This window comes from Microtus ochrogaster, unplaced genomic scaffold (assembly GCF_000317375.1).
Source record: "Microtus ochrogaster isolate Prairie Vole_2 unplaced genomic scaffold, MicOch1.0 UNK28, whole genome shotgun sequence".
NCBI lineage: Eukaryota > Metazoa > Chordata > Mammalia > Rodentia > Cricetidae > Microtus > Microtus ochrogaster.
Genome location: NW_004949126.1, coordinates 2,470,965 through 2,489,138, shown reverse-complemented (window position 1 = coordinate 2,489,138; position 18,174 = coordinate 2,470,965). Strand labels below are relative to the sequence as shown.

General features: G+C 36.4%; 1 protein-coding gene across 1 annotated transcript in view; it reads left to right on the top strand.

The window, feature by feature from the left end:
• Nucleotides 1-18,174, top strand: part of Galntl6 (polypeptide N-acetylgalactosaminyltransferase like 6) — a 1,036,720-nt gene that overhangs the window by 426,264 nt on the left and 592,282 nt on the right. The gene's annotated exons all lie outside the window — the stretch shown is intronic.

Genomic DNA, 18,174 nt, shown 5'->3' with positions numbered 1-18,174 from the left:
GAATGCTGTGGAAGAGAAGGCAGAGAGACTAAGGAGAAGGAGAAGGAGAAGGAGAAGGAGAAGGAGAAGGAGAAGGAGAAGGAGAAGGAGAAGGAGAAGGAGAAGGAGAAGGAGAAGCAGAAGAAGAAGAAGAAGAAGAAGAAGAAGAAGAAGAAGAAGAAGAAGAAGAAGAAGAAGAAGAAGAAGAAGAAGAAGAAGAAACAGCTTTTCAGGAAGCTGTAGTGGTTTCCATTGAGACACAGAATTTACCCTTTAGTCTGTTTGTGTTTGCTTTCAAGTATTCATTGCCATAAATCGTTGGTCTGGCTGGAGGCCTCTGGCTTCTGCTACACCACCGATAACAGGCTTTCACTGGGGCCCCCCTTGAATATTCTCTTGCTGTCTGTCTGTGTCATGGAGATCTTGTTGTTATGCCTCTGTAGGTTTGTCGCCTTCACATGCTCCAACATCATAGATTCAGTGGATGTTAGGGTGGGCCAACTGGTTCTAGGCCTGGGTGGTAGCTGGATTGGTCAGCTCGTTAGATTTCCCTTCTCATCTCTATGTGGGTGAGCTATCTAGCAATGCCTTGCCTAGCTCACTTAATGTAGCCTGCAACAAGGATCAGGACCACTTCTGCTCTTGGGCCCTCAGATTTCCAACCACCAACACCCAATCACCACATCACCAGGGCCAGTTCTACTGTTTTGCCCTGTGTAGCATCCTCTCTCTGTATTGCTGTATTGGCTATGGAGGAACAGCGGGGTTAGCTTTCTTGCTCTCAAGACCTCTGGCTGGCTCACAGGTGTCCTTGACAACAAGGTCAGCTCTAGTGTGCTGCCCAGATGGGAAGCAGAGGCTGCTTTCTTTTGTGCTGCAGCAGATGAGGGTCATGGGTAGCTTTCCTGCTCTTGTGACCCCAGGGCCAGCTCTCTCACTTGGTGTTATAATTTTTAATACATATTATTATGGTATATGTAACTGAAGTGTTGTACTAGCCATTTGAATTAAAAATTACATGTAATTTTGTAATGTTACGCGTGTTTATTTAAAATTAAATAATTCTGAAATTCGAAAGGAATGCCAACATTACTCCTTGCTACAATTTTTTAAAAAGGCAAAAAAAAAAAAATGGAAGGGGCAGAAGGTTTTATTTTGACATTTTGGCTGAGTTCTGAGGTGATGAAGCAGCACCTTCTGAGGTGAACAGCAGAAAGGGAATTGCAGCAGGACCAGCCTGCAGCTGTAAGTGAGCCATCATGGAGCTCTCAGTAATGGGCTCCTACACATTTGGACAGCAGTAACTTACTTATCCTTAGTGAACTTTCAAGCAGAGATGGGGCAGGAAATTGAACCAGGATATAAAACACAAAGCCCACCTCCAGTGACCCATTTCCTTTACCAAATCACTACTTTCTAAAGATGTACATCCTCCCAAAATGTGCTGCTTCTGAAGACCAGATCTTCCAAGGCATGAGCTTGTGGCCAACATTTTGAATTTAAACCATAACACGGAGTCTGAAAATTATTGCAATTTCATTGCCTATATTATCTTCATTTAAAACAAAATGTTTTATCTTTGATAATATGGATTGATGATAAATATTTTTTCTCTGGTTAGCATGTTACCAGAACTGTATTTGGACATGAACCTTTAATGGACTGCTTTCTTAAGCTAGCATTTCTTTGGGTCCTTGACCTAATATTCCTATAAGGAGTAATTAGAATGAGCGATTACATGGTAGTAGTTCCTTTTTCAATTCCCTGTCACTTTATGAACTGTTTGTGGTTTGGCAATTGACAGAGAGTTATACTGTATATAATAATCCACGAACGATGCTGCCTGGAATCCTCTGGAAACCACCTCTCTATAGTGACCTCAAGATTACCTTTAAATTGCTAATTATGAGGGGGGAGTGGAATCTTTTGTGGTTTTCTGAAAGCTTATACAAAGCCAAAAATCTGATGACATGCTACGTGAACAGGATTTTCCACTTCACTAGAGCCTCCCATCCCAGTCTCCTTTAAGAAACATTAGTATGAGAGAGAACTCGGGAGCAAGGGGGAGACGGTGGAGGAAGGGAGAGAATCAAATGTGCAGAAACCAAGAAAAATAATGATTAGAGCTATAAATTAAATATGAATTGTAAATATGTAAAACTGTGCTATTTAAGGATAATTGACCATTAAGAGGGAAAACATTTTATTCTTTAGGGGGCTATTATTTTATTTCCATCACTACTTCATCCATTTATTTGACAAATACAATAATTGCTGGGATTCTTTTCAGAATCTGTTTTAAATTACATTTTCTAATATCCTTAAGTAGAGGATTAATGTGAAGGGCAAATACATTTTTCTCAAACTGAAAACTCTCTATATTGTTCTCAGCCTTTTATTCAGACTAATTATTCTCAGAATATTTACAATCATCTGTAGCAGTTCCCACTGCCCGAAACATTTCTTGTTTAGAGAAATTCCAATGTCTAATTGTGTTCCGTTAAAAACGATTAAGCTGCATTGTTGACATAATACATATTCTCAGACAATAATTTCTTTTTATTTCCCTGCTCCCCCAACATTTCCAACCTATTAAGGTGCATTCGAGTGGAAAGCGCTACAGTTAACAACACAGATGGAAGATGATAGACTGCTCTTTTAAGAGTTTATTTTTAGTGTAATCACAACATTTAAAAAAAAACATATCCTTACACAATCCCAAGAAGTAAAAACAAAACTAATTTGAAATTTGTATTATATCCACAGAGCTTGGATTATTAAGAAAATATTATTCTAAATGTTAAGAAAGCAAATAGTGGCTACTCTTACCACACTCATACTATGTTATTGAGACTGGATTCCAAAAAAAGGTCAAATGCTGTTGAGTAAAATGATATGAAACAAAATGATAAAAAAAATAAATAAAATCTAGGAGGAGAGGGAGTAGGAGGAGGGGAAGGAGTGGGAATTTGCATTGGTATTTTTTTAAGTAATAAAATAAAATATTTAACAAAAAGAAAACTAGTGAGACTGTACATCAGAAAGGCTTTTAGAAATGACCATGGTGACAGCATAACCTGACGTCAGCTCATATCCAGTTCTCCAAGAGAACGCTGATGTCCCCCTGACTTTGTTAGAGTCACATCTGGAGAAATGTCTAAAGTCTTTCAGGACCCACATTGCTTAACGTTTGATGCATTCTGGTTCCCTGTGAATTTCAAATGTGTGTATATATATATGTATATATATATATGTATATATATACATATATATACATATTTATATGATAGTTACACTATGATTCTCTGTGTAAATGCTCCCAGAAATCACAGAATCCAATCAACACCTATTTAGGGATTATTAGTTTAACTGTTATACAGCTAACTGACTTAGTTTGCTTATGTTGTTTCCCTTTGTAGAAGAGGATGCCAGATTTGGATGAATTTAAAATGTGATAGTTCAAAGAAACTTTGTGTAGTCTCAGAGTGCCATTAAGAAAGGCCGTGTTTGTCTGGACTGTAAAACATACTGTGAACATATTATCTTACAGCTCTTCTTAACTGACGCCTCATTGACATTCCTAAGTTCCTAGTGTGTGTGTGTGTGCTTCTGGTATTTTTGCTGGTCTATGTACCAGTTCACATGTTCACCTTTGAGAAACATGCATTATGCATGGTTTGCTATGTTTTATATACATCTTTGTTTACACTAATTCATTATGAGTTACTTTAGAAATCTCAGTCTACAAGGCTATATTCTTATATTTATTATATATATGAATTTTTTTCACTATTATCAAAGCTAACACCCATATTTAATTTTATATGTCATAGACAATAACAGATATGTCATAGGCAAAAACAAAACCATGGTCTTAGAACCATAAATGAAGTAAAATCAAATGGGAGTGGACAATAATTTGAGGAGTTTTGCTTATATCCCAGTAATTAAATTATTTCGAGATTTTTTTATTTAGGTTTTTAAATTTATTTTCCCCATTTTTATCATCTCTGTGTTATATTATCTGTGCTCTGTTATTGTCTAAATATTCCCTACTTTTCCATACTATTATTCTGTATGTGTTTAAGATAAAATTTATATAATCTGTACATTTTAACCACTCAGCTTTGTCATGTCTGTATGGTCAATGTATAGAATATTCCTTTACATCTTCTGTGAATAATTTATTTCATTTCATATAATGCTGAATAGATATGAGGGCAATTGTGTGACAATTGTCCAGTCAGTAGTTATATTAATGACTTGGCTTCAAAATAACATAATTTATTTTTTCCTCACAAAATTATTGTGTTATACTTTCATATTTAGATACCTACCTAGGATGTCACATATATGTTTGTATTATGTAGAAGATATTATTTAATTTGCAATTAAGATTGCAAAAAGACAGACTGTGCTCCCTCTCCTGGGCTCCACACAAGGGCACACAGCCTGGCAGCTGTACCAATGGCCAGAGTGATCCTAGAGACCACAGGGAAAATACTGCTTACCATCCACTTGAAAATTGTCCATCAGCCACAGACTGCACCTCCACCTCTGGGCCCTGTATCCTGTCTCACTACCTTAGAAGAAAACTTTGGCTCTACTAGAGGCCAGGAAAGATCTAGGAACCCTACCTATGACACTGTCTACCATAAGCTAACACTCCTTGAACCCAGACTACACCTCTGCCCTGAGTTCCATAATAGGGTCCATAGCCTCTTCAGCCTTACTAAGGAGCAGGTTGGTCCTAGGAAACCCAAGGAAGACACTGCACACCACTCACAAAATCCTTTAAAATCCTGTCCAACAACCCCAGATTACACACACACATACACACACACACGCGCGCGCGCGCGCGCGCGCTTGCCTGCTCCCCCCGCCCCCCACATCATCCCATGGTTCCCTATCATGGTCTACAACTTTGGGAGAACACTTCAGCTTTACTGGAACACAGGCTTTTTTGTTGATATCCATAAGAGCCCTGTCCTTTCCTAAACAGAAATGGAGGAGATGTGGATTGGGGGCAGGTAGGAACAGAAGGGGTGTGAGAGGAGGGTCTAGGAGGGGAAGAAGAAGGAGAAACTGCAGCAAGAATGTAAAATTAATTTGTTTATTTATTAAAAATACTAAAGAAGAATTCTATTTGAATTCAAAATATAAAATTGATGTTATAAACTATGGAAGAATAGATGATTCAGAAAGAAATATTCTGCTAAATTTCTAGATAAATATTTAAGTAATAAAGAAAGCTTTAAGGATGTGTGAACAAGTTCCCCTTGCTTGACATAACAAATCCATCCACTATTATCATAAGCACAATTCAACCATAATATAATTAATTTATAAGAAAAATCTTAAAGTAAAAAGAGGAGTAGGCACTCTTGAAATGCCCATGCCCACTTGTGGATATATAGACACCTTTAATACATCCATCCAGCATCTAGCATCTGTCTCCAACAGTGGCTACATGGCTTCTCCCTTACTCCACCTTCTTTCCTCTTCTCTCTGCGTGAAATTCCAGCCTTTCCCTATTCTGCACTGCAATAGGCCCAGTGCAGCTTCTTTATAACCAATGGTATTCACAGCATACATAGGGGAATCCCACATTAATAAAAGCCTCAAGAGTTATATACAATTGCATTAGATTCAGATGAATACATATGAATTTTCATGTATGTGTTTGTTAAATGAGGTTTGTTATTTATAAGGTGACTGAGTAGCTGGAGTATGTGAAAATTAAAATTGTCTTACTCTGCTTTGTGGCTTTTCTACTTTAATCATTTCAGTTTTATACACCTGATTTCTCTAGATTGGAACAGTTTTAGTTTCATGACTTTGACAATAAATGGAATAGTCAGTGTTGAAGAAGACGCTGTGATAGCTCATCTCCTGGGAAAATGCAGAGGCATTTTATAACTCTTGGATTATATGATTGCTTTCATAGTATTTTGGTTATATCATAATAACATATCATATTCCTGTTTCCTGGACAATTTCAGAAGAAACTGAGAAATTTTGCCAATATGACATCTTTATTAAAATATTGCCTTTAACATTGAGATTTTATTGATGAGAACAGTTCTTATTTGCGTCGAATGTAGTGTCTACTGTTGAGCTCGAACAATCAGCCTTCACGTCACCAGCTTTGCTGACATGAGCAACTCCAGATCTAAAGAGGTGGAGTGCTGAGTTCAGAGTGAAGCACAACTAGTCTCTGCCTGTAAGAAGGGTCCACAGTAGAAACTGAAAGAGAACTAGGCATGGTGTGCTCCAAAGCCCAGACTCATCAGTCACAACCATTTTTATTTGTCCTGCAATAGTAGTGGAGAAGGTTCAGAGAGAGCAAGAGTATTCACCACACAGTGCCTTGTCTAAATTACAACATCCATCAGGAAAGGATCCTCCTTCCCAATAAACAACTCTGGATACTTCTTCTACATAGAATAAAGAGACCTTGTGAGCATATTCAGAACTTTAGTTGTAGTTTTTAGCTGAAAAATTTTGACTTTTCAGCATTCCATATTCTAAATATTCCTACCTATCAAAAAAAAATGCTGCTTCTAACGGACCAGATTTCAACAGTTAATATAAAGAAGTTGAAAAGCTCAGGTTTTCTTTGGAATTTTTTGTCTACTACACTAAGGATATAATCTTCCTTCAGGTTCCTCACTAGAGAGTAAGATTTTTAAAACTGAGACCAGGTTTGCCAATCAACTGCAGCAAAATCACTCAGCATTTCTTTGTTTATTTCTTACTTCTAATGATGATTTAACTTGCATATTTTAATTAGCATAAAAATGTACATTGTGAAGGAATAAATTAATTCTAATGTTATGTTTGAACTGCCATTATATAATTAAATTAGTCAGTTAATTTTAGTTAAAAAATTAATAATATATTCAACTTTTAATTAAGATTCACTCAATATACTTAAAATATTTACATTAATTGTATATGAAATATAAAATATGATTTAATAGGTTTGACTCTTTAATGCTAATTCTCATTCACAAAAATGTTTGTATGTAAGTAGGTAAAAGTTTTCAAGAATATTGCTTCTTATTCTCAATTATAATAGCTTTCAGTACATTTTGACTAGCAATAGTGAGTCTCCCTTCATGTTTTTTTGGCGACATGCATGCAAAGTTGATGAAATAATTTCATTCAGTAAGTTCACAAGTGAATTCAGCCACAAACAAACTAAAATGCTTCTCTCTGTACTCTTGCCAAGTGTGATACCAACAGCACGGGAGGTAGAAAATGTGGTCTTTGAATCAAATGCTGTTTAAGTTAAGATCATTTCAAGGCACTAAGAGAAAAATCAATAAAGGTTTCAAGCAACATACTGGAAGAATGAGTGGCCAGTAATTAACAAATAAAATCAAAATTTTAAAACATATTTGAGTATCTTCCAGATTTGACAAAGCTGTAAGTATATTCCCAAGTATAACAGTATAAGCATCAAGACACCATTGTGTTTCTAGAAGTCAAGATCTAGATTTATAATGAAGTTACCAGGATAACAGATGTAACACATACTCCTCATCTTATGACTAAAGCCTGAGAAACAGAAACGATATTTTATCACTGTAAGTGAAACTTGTCTGTGATATCGCTATGGAGATGAAAACCTTCCTAGGAGAGATAACGGTTGGCGAGCTGTCAGGCGTTCAGCCTTCAGCATGAATGACAGAGCATGAAACAGGCTATTTGAAAAATGAAATGAGGGATTGAAGAAGGGTCCTTTGTCTCGGAGTGTTGGTGGGAGAGCTGTGTACATTAAAAAAAAATCTTTTAGGAATTAGCTAGCCAATTTAAAATTGAATTTCAAGATTGTGTGTGTGTGTGTATGTGTATGTGTGTGAACTTATAATAAGAATCAAATAAAAAAAGCAAAAATGCGTATGAGACTGAGAAATAAAGTCATATCTTGAATTCTGTAAAGAAAAGAGCATAGGTGTCAGGCATGGCTGCCCCTGTCTATGATCCTAACATTTGAGAGGCCAACGACAGAGCTGCAGGGGTTGAGATCCCTGGGCTGCATAGAGAATTCTAAGGGAGGCCTTTAACACGTAGAAAAGAAATTAGATTTTTTTTTTGCAAATGTTATTGTAGCAAGCACAACTCTAAATTCACTACTTAATTTTGCCCCCTTTAGAAGCTTTCAGAAATGAAACTCAGTGCTTAAAACCATAACTTACACATAACAAATGAGGGTCTGAGAAATATTTTTGCTGTTCTCAGGAAAGTGATAGACTTATTTTTCAACCAGTTGAGAAATGTAATTTTGGGCAATTATTGTAAATTTTGTCACTTGATGTGGAATATGGTAGGAAAAATGTTATTGATGTGTGTGTTGAAAGCCAAGGGAAAATATGTATACCTAATACTAATGCAACTTTTAAAACATATTACATTTTAACCTAATTATTAATCAAAATTGATTTAATCATCAATGAGTAATAGCAGTAAGTAATTTAAGACTGAAACAAATACCTCATTCACATATTACAGCAACATTTTAAATGCATATTTTTACATTTCTAACTTCTCAAATATTAACACATAATTGTGCCTTGTTTCATTTAAAATATTCTCGAAGAAATCATTGAATAAATATATTGAAACACATAATATTGATTAAACCTCATTTTGTATTTTCAATAATATGTGTAATCTTTGTTGCCTTTATGACAAAGTGCTTATCAATCATATGAGTGACAAGCACTAATATGTGCTTGCAAAGATAATTCACCCAGGGATTAACTTCTGTAATGGAAGAGTATCAGCCTACTTCCCAATGAAGCTGGAGAGAACACTTTCAAAGCAAGCATATTTGAAGCCCCTGAAAATTGTCCCCAAAAGCAAACGAGTTAACATCTATTCAAGAAATCTGCTGCAATATGTAGGAAAAGAAAAAGAGAAGATATGTACACCACAAGTGTGTCCTCCTTCTTTGTTGCCATTTCTGCAAGTCAGATTCCTATACGCTGCCAGAGAGCGGCTCACTGGGCTGCCTCTGGGCCATGCTCCCAGTCAGAATGGCTTCCTGGGAGAGATGGTGTTACAGCTTTTCTAACCCAGTTTCCTGCTCCCTGTCGCTTTAAGGTGAAATTTTGCAGGTACATAGTGTAGAGGCAGCAGAAGCTCTTGCTCTTGGGCATCACTCTTGCAACAGAAGCGCTCCTGGCATGTGGCATGCTGGAATCCTTCATAGCCTATCACAGTTTCCATAACTGTGATGTGCTCTCCCTGTGAGTGAAGCAGCTGCTGGTCCCTCTTCCGGAGACCTCAGCGCCTGGAATGCAGTGTCACCCTTGGGATCTTGGCAAGCTCTCCTACGTCCTGTGAAGGTCCCTGCTTTTGAGGGAGTTCCATGCCGTCATATATTACTGTTTCTGCTCTTACCGAAGAAAGCAGATGCTTTGCAATATAACACACAATTTTAACAGCTCAGCTCACTGACAAAGGCTAGAGATTGTAGCAGAAATCACCTGGAAGGCAGCTAGTGTATTTCACAAAGATATAGCTATCTCTGTAGACCAATATTTGTTAGAAAAGAAGTGAAGAACTGAAAAGTTGGGATGAGTTCTGAAATAAGAACAATTGCCAAAGCTTGGTTATATCAACCCAGGGAAGGCCTGATGCTCAAGGGTATTTGGTAGGTGATCAATACAAACTGAACTCCATTATTTTTATTATTTTGATTTTTTTCTGTTTGTTGTTGTTGCTGTTAATTTGTTTTTATACCAAGAGAAATAACATGATGTTGGATAAGAACAGAGTTGGATAATGGAAACGAATACACTAAAAAGATGCTATATGAATTTCTCAAAGAATAAAAGTCTGGAACCTTGGAAGATATGTCTCCAAAAAAGACAGAATTTTTATAACTTTGCCTGTAGAATGATTTATATTCCAAGATGTTGCATTAACGAAAATAATAAATCAGCCAATGAGGGTTATGAAAATTCAGAGACGTTATGGTTTGGAAGCGGGAAAGTGTTACCACTGTCACTTCTTCCTTCTAAGTATGAGAATACCCAAGCTGCCCTTCTGTAAGTGTCAACACTAGGGCTTTAATACTGTACTGGAAAGAAATAGACTTCACTAAAATACTTGGGTCAATTATTACAAATTAAACAAAAAATTCTAATAACAAACAAGGGAGCGGTAGAAACATTAGCACTCCCAATTGCTACAATATAATATCTATTGTCTAAATTGGCAACAAACTATAAAGCTTGCAGAAAATAAAAACAACAATGTGGTATCCATGAGCAAGTAGAACATTCCTAGTTTTTGTAGGAATTATCTGTGAGCACAAGGACCTTGTGTCTCCTATAAAACACCAAGGAGAGTACTTGCAACAGTAAAAGAAAACTGTCTCACTACTTAGAAGGAAATCATAATAAAAGGTGCAGTGAAGTCATCCCCTTAAAGACATGCCCAGCAAATGAATCCAACAAACAACTCCTGTACCTAAAGCCAAGGAACTTTGCAGAAGAGATGTTGGAAATAAGAGCCAGAGGTTCAGGGATTTGCTTTGACTCTGTATCTCCCAGGAATTTCAGAAGCAACACTACAAAGACTCATTAGGGTCATGGTCTACAGATAAACTGAACAAAGGTAGCAATAACAGACTTGCCAAATTATTTGGAAGAAAATCCTTGAGACTTCAACCATACACAGGAACTGCAAGCAAGAAAGGAATGTTGAGAAAAGGAGAAACAGTCTTCTCCAAGAAAGATCAAAACAATTGGCTAATCAATAGCAAATGATCATCCCTGAAAACAAATATAGGTAAAATTATACAGACTGAGCTGGTTGTATTTCAGAACAGATATGTATATACATACACTTATTTATGCATACAGTGACAACTAATGGAAAAGATAACTTGAAAGAGAGCAAAGAAAGTATATGGAGGTTTAGAGAGAAAAGGGGGAAGAAGAAAATGATGTCATTTATTATAATCTCAAAAATAAAAGAATAAATGAACAAGAGGAGGCCAACATAGTTTTGCTGTGCCTTACTAGTCATGTAAAGCTGGCAATACATATTCACACACTTACTGAATGTTTGCAAATCTTTTGAAAAGCATCTTCTTATTTGTTTGTGCATTTGTTCATTGACTTGTCCATTTCTTCATCTTTTAGATATATGTTAAGTGCTTTAAATGTTCTGAAGGTTAACCCTCTCCTGCTAGAATCGCTAGTTAATCATTTCCCATTGTGAGTTGTCCTTTTACCCTGTAACCATTTATTTTCTTTGGCTATGCTTTTCAACTTGATACAGTTCCATCATTCAAGGATTTGTCCTGTTTCCTAAATCACCAGAGTCTTAGGAAGTTAATATCTGTGCCAAGGTCTAGTGTCCTCTAGGTCTACCTCTTGAAGTTTTAAAGTGTCAAATCGAGATTTTTAGCTTGTTTTGAATTGAATTTACACGGAAAAGATAGGGATGTGATATTAAGATTCCATGGGTTGAAGGGGAGGTGGGAGAGAAAGGGAGGGGAGCAGAGAAAAATGTAGAACTCAATAAAAATCAATTTTAAAAGATTCTGTGAGTAGATATTCAGTCCTCTCAGCAATTTTTTGTAAGTTTTCTTTTCACAATGTAGGATTTTTTGGGGGGAAACTTGCCAAGAACAAGGTGATTATAGCTGTGTGGGTTTATTTATAATAGTGTGTTTATTTTGGGTGTTGTAGCAATATGCACATGAGAGACAGGAAAGAAAGAAAGCATATTGGCTTGTGATATCACAGGTTTCTGTATCATTGCTTGGTTCCATTCCCATAGGCCTGAGACCAGCATGTGGAGAATAAAAACTTATGATGGACAGAAAACAGAGAGAAAAAGAAAAAGATGTAGCTTTCTCAGGCCATGCTAAGTGACTTACTTCCTCCAATTATTCCCTAACTCCAAACTCTACCACCCCCTAGTAATGCCATCATAGTTGTTATCTATCAGGAGACTAATTCTTTGATTAGGTTGGAGCCCTTATTACAAAACTGTTTTTTCACAAGCTTATCTGTTGACAAATACATATCCAGTGTGCCAATAAATACACATATTTTTTAAAAAAAAAACTTCAAAGTTTTTAACTAAATATTAATTTAGAAATGCAAATCAAAACTAAACTGTGATCCTATTTTTGACTTAGAAGAGATAACATTCAAAATATAAGTGAAGGTGAGTATAGCATAAAACAAACTCTTTTGTATTATTATTGAAGCTGTAAATCAGTTCAGCCAATAAAAATAGAATAGAGACTCCTTAGAATACTAAAACTCAAACTACCATGTGACTCAATTACAACTCTTCTTGGTGATTCCCAAGAGAACTAGCCAATAATCAGTACATCCTCTCACATACTAGTATTTATCATGGCACTAACAGAATAGACAAATAAATCAGTGTCCATTATAACATGAATGGATAAAGAAAAAGTAGTACACATACAATTGAGTGCTATTTAGCCAAAAAGAATAATGAAATGCTCATATGTCAGAATAAGGACCATTATGTCATTTTTAAAACAAACTAGATTCAGAGATATAGTCAGATTTAACCAAAGAACTACAAATTTTACACTTTGAAAAGAAAAACATTGAAATTTATTGAAGAACAGTCCATGTTCACAATTTAGAAGGCATGCATTATTAAACCAACAGCATTCAGAATCATTTGAGACCAACATTAAGATAAAGCTCAAACTTATGAGAGAGACTGTTATTAAATTGTAAATGTGTTTTGTGTACATTAGTTATACTTATCTTACCATATATATAACTCAAAAATATTTTATATGATTTTGTAGGTTATCAATTTAATTTTTTGTTAAAGTACATTAAAGAATGTATACTGTTTAATATTTCTTTATTTGACAAGAACAATCCTAAAGAAGAACAAAGTGAGAAGATACATAATTCCTTATTTCAAGCTCTTTTATAAGACAATGGTAGTCAAGAAAACACATAGCTAGTAAGAAATTGGGCTTACAAACCAATAGAACAGAACAGAAAATCCAAAAATAATGCTATATGCCTAAGGTCTATTAATTTTTATAACGATACCAACAACACAAAATGGAAAAATATAGCCTTTCAACAATGGTACCAAGAAACTAGAAATGAAATAGAAAAAAATAAGCTTACCTGTTCCTCAGACCATGAAGAAAAATAACCAGAAAATGATTGTAAGAATTAAATCTTTAGCCAGACGGTGGTGGCACATGCCTTTAATCCCAGCACTCAGGAGGCAGAGGCAGGCAGATTTCTGTGAGTTTGAGGCCAGCCTGGTGTACAAGAGCTAGTTCCAGGACAGGAACCAAAAGCTAAGGAGAAACCTTGGTTCAAAAATCCAAAAAAAAAAAAGGAAGGAAGGAAGGAAGGAAGGAAGGAAGGAAGGAAGAAGAGAAAAAAAGAATTAAATCTTTAATATATTTTGATCTCAGGGATAGTGAATAGATTAATAAACCATAAAACAAAATTATGCAATCACTAATAGGTGTCAAATAATGTTGATACTACATGTTGATATAATGTTAACTTTGAAAGCATGTTACTAAGCAAAAAATAAGAATTCCTAACTCCTCCTAGAGTTGGATTGTGATCACATTGATGTTCCTTAAATGGAAACCTAAAAAGCAGAAAGTAGACTGTGGTACCTAGGACTGTGGATGAAAGAGGGATGGAATGAAGGAAGGAAGGAAGGAAGGAAGGAAGGAAGGAAGGAAGGAAGGAAGGAAGGAAGGAAGGAAAAAGATCAGCTTCCAGCAGTGTAGGGCTCTGAGGGAATCCATGAAGTTGGCAGGTACTATGACATTTTTATCTGAGGGGATTAGGGAAAAAAATACTCACATACTCTCTTGATGGTTTCTTTCTTTATTCTTCTGTCTTCTTATCTTTCTTATCTCTACCCAGAAATGTTCCTTCTGTCTCTCTTGATGTTTTCCTTCTCTTACTTTCTAATTTTTTCCTTATAGCTTTTATACCTCATCAATATCTTTCAGATAATATAAAATTTACAATGTGGTTACAGTATTTTTCAAGGGAATGATTACAATAAATACAAGGAAAAAACCAACATGTTTTCCACATCTCTTCCATGATTAAACATTTTATGTATGACAGGTGAAAAACAAGTTGTCTCTAAGAACCCACATACATTCAAACACAAGCAACTTGTTATAGATCAGCAAAGCGTAAGCAAGCAAGCAAGTTATTTTTCTCAGCCAGGTCTCTGACTGGCAGGCTGTATTTTGCAGTAACAAAGAAAAGACCAATTATGCTATTACTTATCTTTAAAGGTAATCTTATCATGAATTTTAAAGGAATCATAAACCTAAACTTTTTATACATGAAAAACAGTCAGCTCTACTTTTAATCTTTAAGGTGCATACCCACTCATCAATATTTTTTATATCAGGAGATTGAGGAAAGAGATGAGTATAAGTAATTAGTTATCACCTTTGATAAGGTAAGGATGGCAGCTAACAATTGGGCCGCTCACATCATGTCAGATACCAGAGAAAGATGGCAGCAGCAAGCATGTAAAGGTCCAGCAGAAGCAGAAGACACTCTGGAGCCTGTGATTTCAGGGCCTTGGGGGTCTGAGCTTTACCCATCATGGATTTTCCTCCTGATGGGTGGACTCCTGAACTTTGATTGCCAATTGACACTCCTGTGACATGGCCACCAGAAGGTGTGATGACGACTGATAAATGGCTGGCACTCCTCTTTGAACTGATGAGCTCATTCTAAAGATTATTTTCAGCTGGTTATAAAGGTCTGTGTATAAACTAAATATGCTGAATATACATATGCAATATTAAAACAATGAATTACACGGCATATAAATTATATCTTCAAAAATCGTTCTCAATTTGTTTAAATTTTTATTTGATTAAATTTTTTTCCATTTATTTTACATCCAGATTGCAGTTTCCTCTAATTCCTCTTCTTCCTATCTCCCCCCCTGCCTCCACTCTGCTCCCCCCTTATCCATTCTTCCAGTTTTTGTTCAGAAAGGGGTAAACCTCCCATGGGTGTCAACAAAGCATGACATACCATGTTGAGGTGGTCCAATCTCCTCCCTTTGTATTAAGGCCAGGGAAGCAAACCATTCTGTGGAATAGGTTCCCAAAAGCAAACCAAAGCATTAGGTACAGGCCCTGATCCTACTGCTAGTAGTCCAACAAACAGAAAAAGCTAAACAACTGTCAAACATATGTAGAGTATTTAGGTCAGTCCCTTGTAGACTCCTTAGCTGTTGGTTCATTGTCTATGAGTTCCTATAATGTTGACTGAAATGATTGTATCTTTCTTTTTTCATGTTTTTAACCAAACTGAACAATGAAAATTACCTTACTATCTGGTCAATGCAATAATTATTTGTCTGTGGAGAATTATAGCAATTATGTAGTGATATGTATCTATTTCTTTAGTTAATTGAAAGATTCAAATATCTCAGTGTCAGGTGCACAATGTTCTAGTAAAATTTTTCTGATTCCATCAATTGCTGGATAAAGGTTCTATGGTGATATTTAAGATAATCATCAGTCTGACTACAGGGCAAGGCCAGATTGGGCCCCATTTCTTCTATTGCCCAGGTCTTAGCCTGGGTCATCCTTGTGGATTCCTGGGAATTTTTCTACTGCCAGGTTTCTTGCTAGCCCCATAATGGCTCCCTCAATCAAGATATCTCCTTTTTCTCTGTCTCTGTCCTTCCCCCATCTTGACCATCCAATTCCCTCAAGTTTTTCTCTTCCTTCACCTTCTCCCCTCCTCCTCCTTCCCTTCTGCCCTATTTTCTCCTCCCAATTTTGTCAGGTGATCTTGTCTATTTCCCCTTTCTGGGGGGGATCTATATATGTTTTTCTTAGGGTTCACCTTGTCACTTAGCTTCTGTAGGGTCATGGCCCATAAGTTCAATATCCTTTTCTTTACAGCTAGTATTCACTTATGAGTGAGTACGTACCATGATTATCTTGCTGGGTTTGGGTTACCTCACTTAGGATGTTTTTTTTTTTTCTATTTCCATCCATTTGCATGCAAATTTCAAGATGTCATTGTTTTTTACTGAGCCCCCAAAGACCAGATGAAGAGTGGGAGGAATGAGAATATGAGCAAAGAGATCAATATCGTAATGGTTCACCCACTGAAACAGTTTACCTGGGCTAATGGGAGCTCACCAGCTCCAGCCGGACAGGGAAGAAACCAGCACAGGTCTAAACTAGTCCCTCTGAATGTGAGTGAGAGTTCTCTGGTTGGGCAAACTGTGAGACCACTGGCAATGGCACCGGGATTCATCCCTACAGCTTGTACTGGCTTTTTTGTAAAAATTATTTTTATTTTTATTTTCGAGACAGGGTTTCTACGTAGCTTTTTTGGTTCCTGTCCTGTAGACCAGGCTGGCCTCGAACTCACAGAGATCCGACTGCCTCTGCCTTCCGAGTTCTGGGATTAAAGGCGTGCGCCACCACCGCCCAGCTGTACGGGCTTTTTGGGAACCCATTCTCTTTGGATTGATACCTTGCTCAGCCTACATACAGTAGGGAGGGCCTTGGATCTTCCCCACAGCAATATGCCTTACTGTCTCTGAGGAGTGGATGGAGGGTGTGGTAGAGGGGTAAGTGGAAGGAATGGGAGGGGTGAGGGAGTGAGAACTGAGATTAATATGTAAAATGAAAAAAAAAGTTTGTTTTCTTTTCTTAAGAGAAAAGAAAATTCTTCCGAAAATATGGAATTCCCACTGTTGAGTTAGCGTTCTCTGAAGCTGTGTACAACTCGGGATTAGCCACACATTTCAGTAGCATTTCATTTCATTATTTTGCTTAATCAAGTGCTTGCACATTGTTATTGTTTACCTTATTTCAATATTTCTTCCAGCTCAAAACACTAAAGTCTACCTTTTGTTTGACTTCCTCAACTTCCTATCCTTTCGCAGTTCCAACTTCATTCAAGGCACTGCAATGTCACCCTAAGGTTCTTGTCAAATCACTAATGATTTTTTGTGTTGGAAGTATCTTTCTAGTCTCTCTTGTGGAACTCGATAGGACCAACAAATTCTTTGACACTTTGATTTTTAACCTCTGTCTCTATCAAGGAATAAAAGCTCCCTTGCGGTTTCCCCTAACCTTTTCATCCTCTCTTTCTTAACAATCACATACAACTGATGCCACATGCTAAAATCCATCATTGCTCAGTACTGGCTGTCTATGTTATATGCTTCCTCTCTCTCCTTGTTGATCTAATCAGTAATCCTCTCTATAAAATATACAGCCCAAATACATCCAAATGTGTCCACTTCTCCTGAGCTTGCCTCTCCTAGTTCAAATATCCAGATAGCCTTTCAATCGGATTATATGCATTGATTCCCACCCTTCTGATGTGTTTTGGAGAGGGAGCAACTCTCAGCCTTATGAACGAAGGGAGAACATTATTTAAAGTACTTAGAATGCTCACATTTTCACAAAAATAATTATAGGATATTTTTATTATGAGCAATTTATTTTTTACAAAATAATAACAGTTCATAAAATATCAACATCAGATTATTATTCCTTCCCTAGCCCTAGTCACCTTCCTATTGACTGAATATACAAACACATAGCTGATGAGAATGTACACATTCTATTATTCCTATCTATGAGCATAAAAATATTAAATCACTGTTTTATTTTTAAATAACATGTTTTTATGTAAAATATTCATAAGATCCAATAAATATGTGGTAAATGCATAAACAAGTAATGATGACCCCCCTTGTATTCAAATACACACACATGACAGTCAACACTAGTTTTTCCCGACCTGTCATAGGCAAAATAAATTGCCAGTTATCACTACTTTATCAAACCCAGTTGACAAGGAAAGATTGGAACAGAAAATGGAGTGACTAAAACCAGTCATTGAAAACTGAAGATGCTGACATTAAAACAATTACTATGTAAATTGGTGCTTGGAAATGATTTACACAGATCAGCTCCGTAATATACTTGTCACTAGCCAGATGTCAAGTTGACATTTCTCTCTGCTGCTATTGAGCACAGGGCACAGAGACCTGTAGCTGAACCAAAACAGGTTGCGAAAGAACAATGACAAAAGGTTAAAGAAAATAAGGATTTTTCCCTTAGCTTTCTGAACTTTTGTGATCTGTTTACAGTAAAAGTTAAACAAGTAGTTT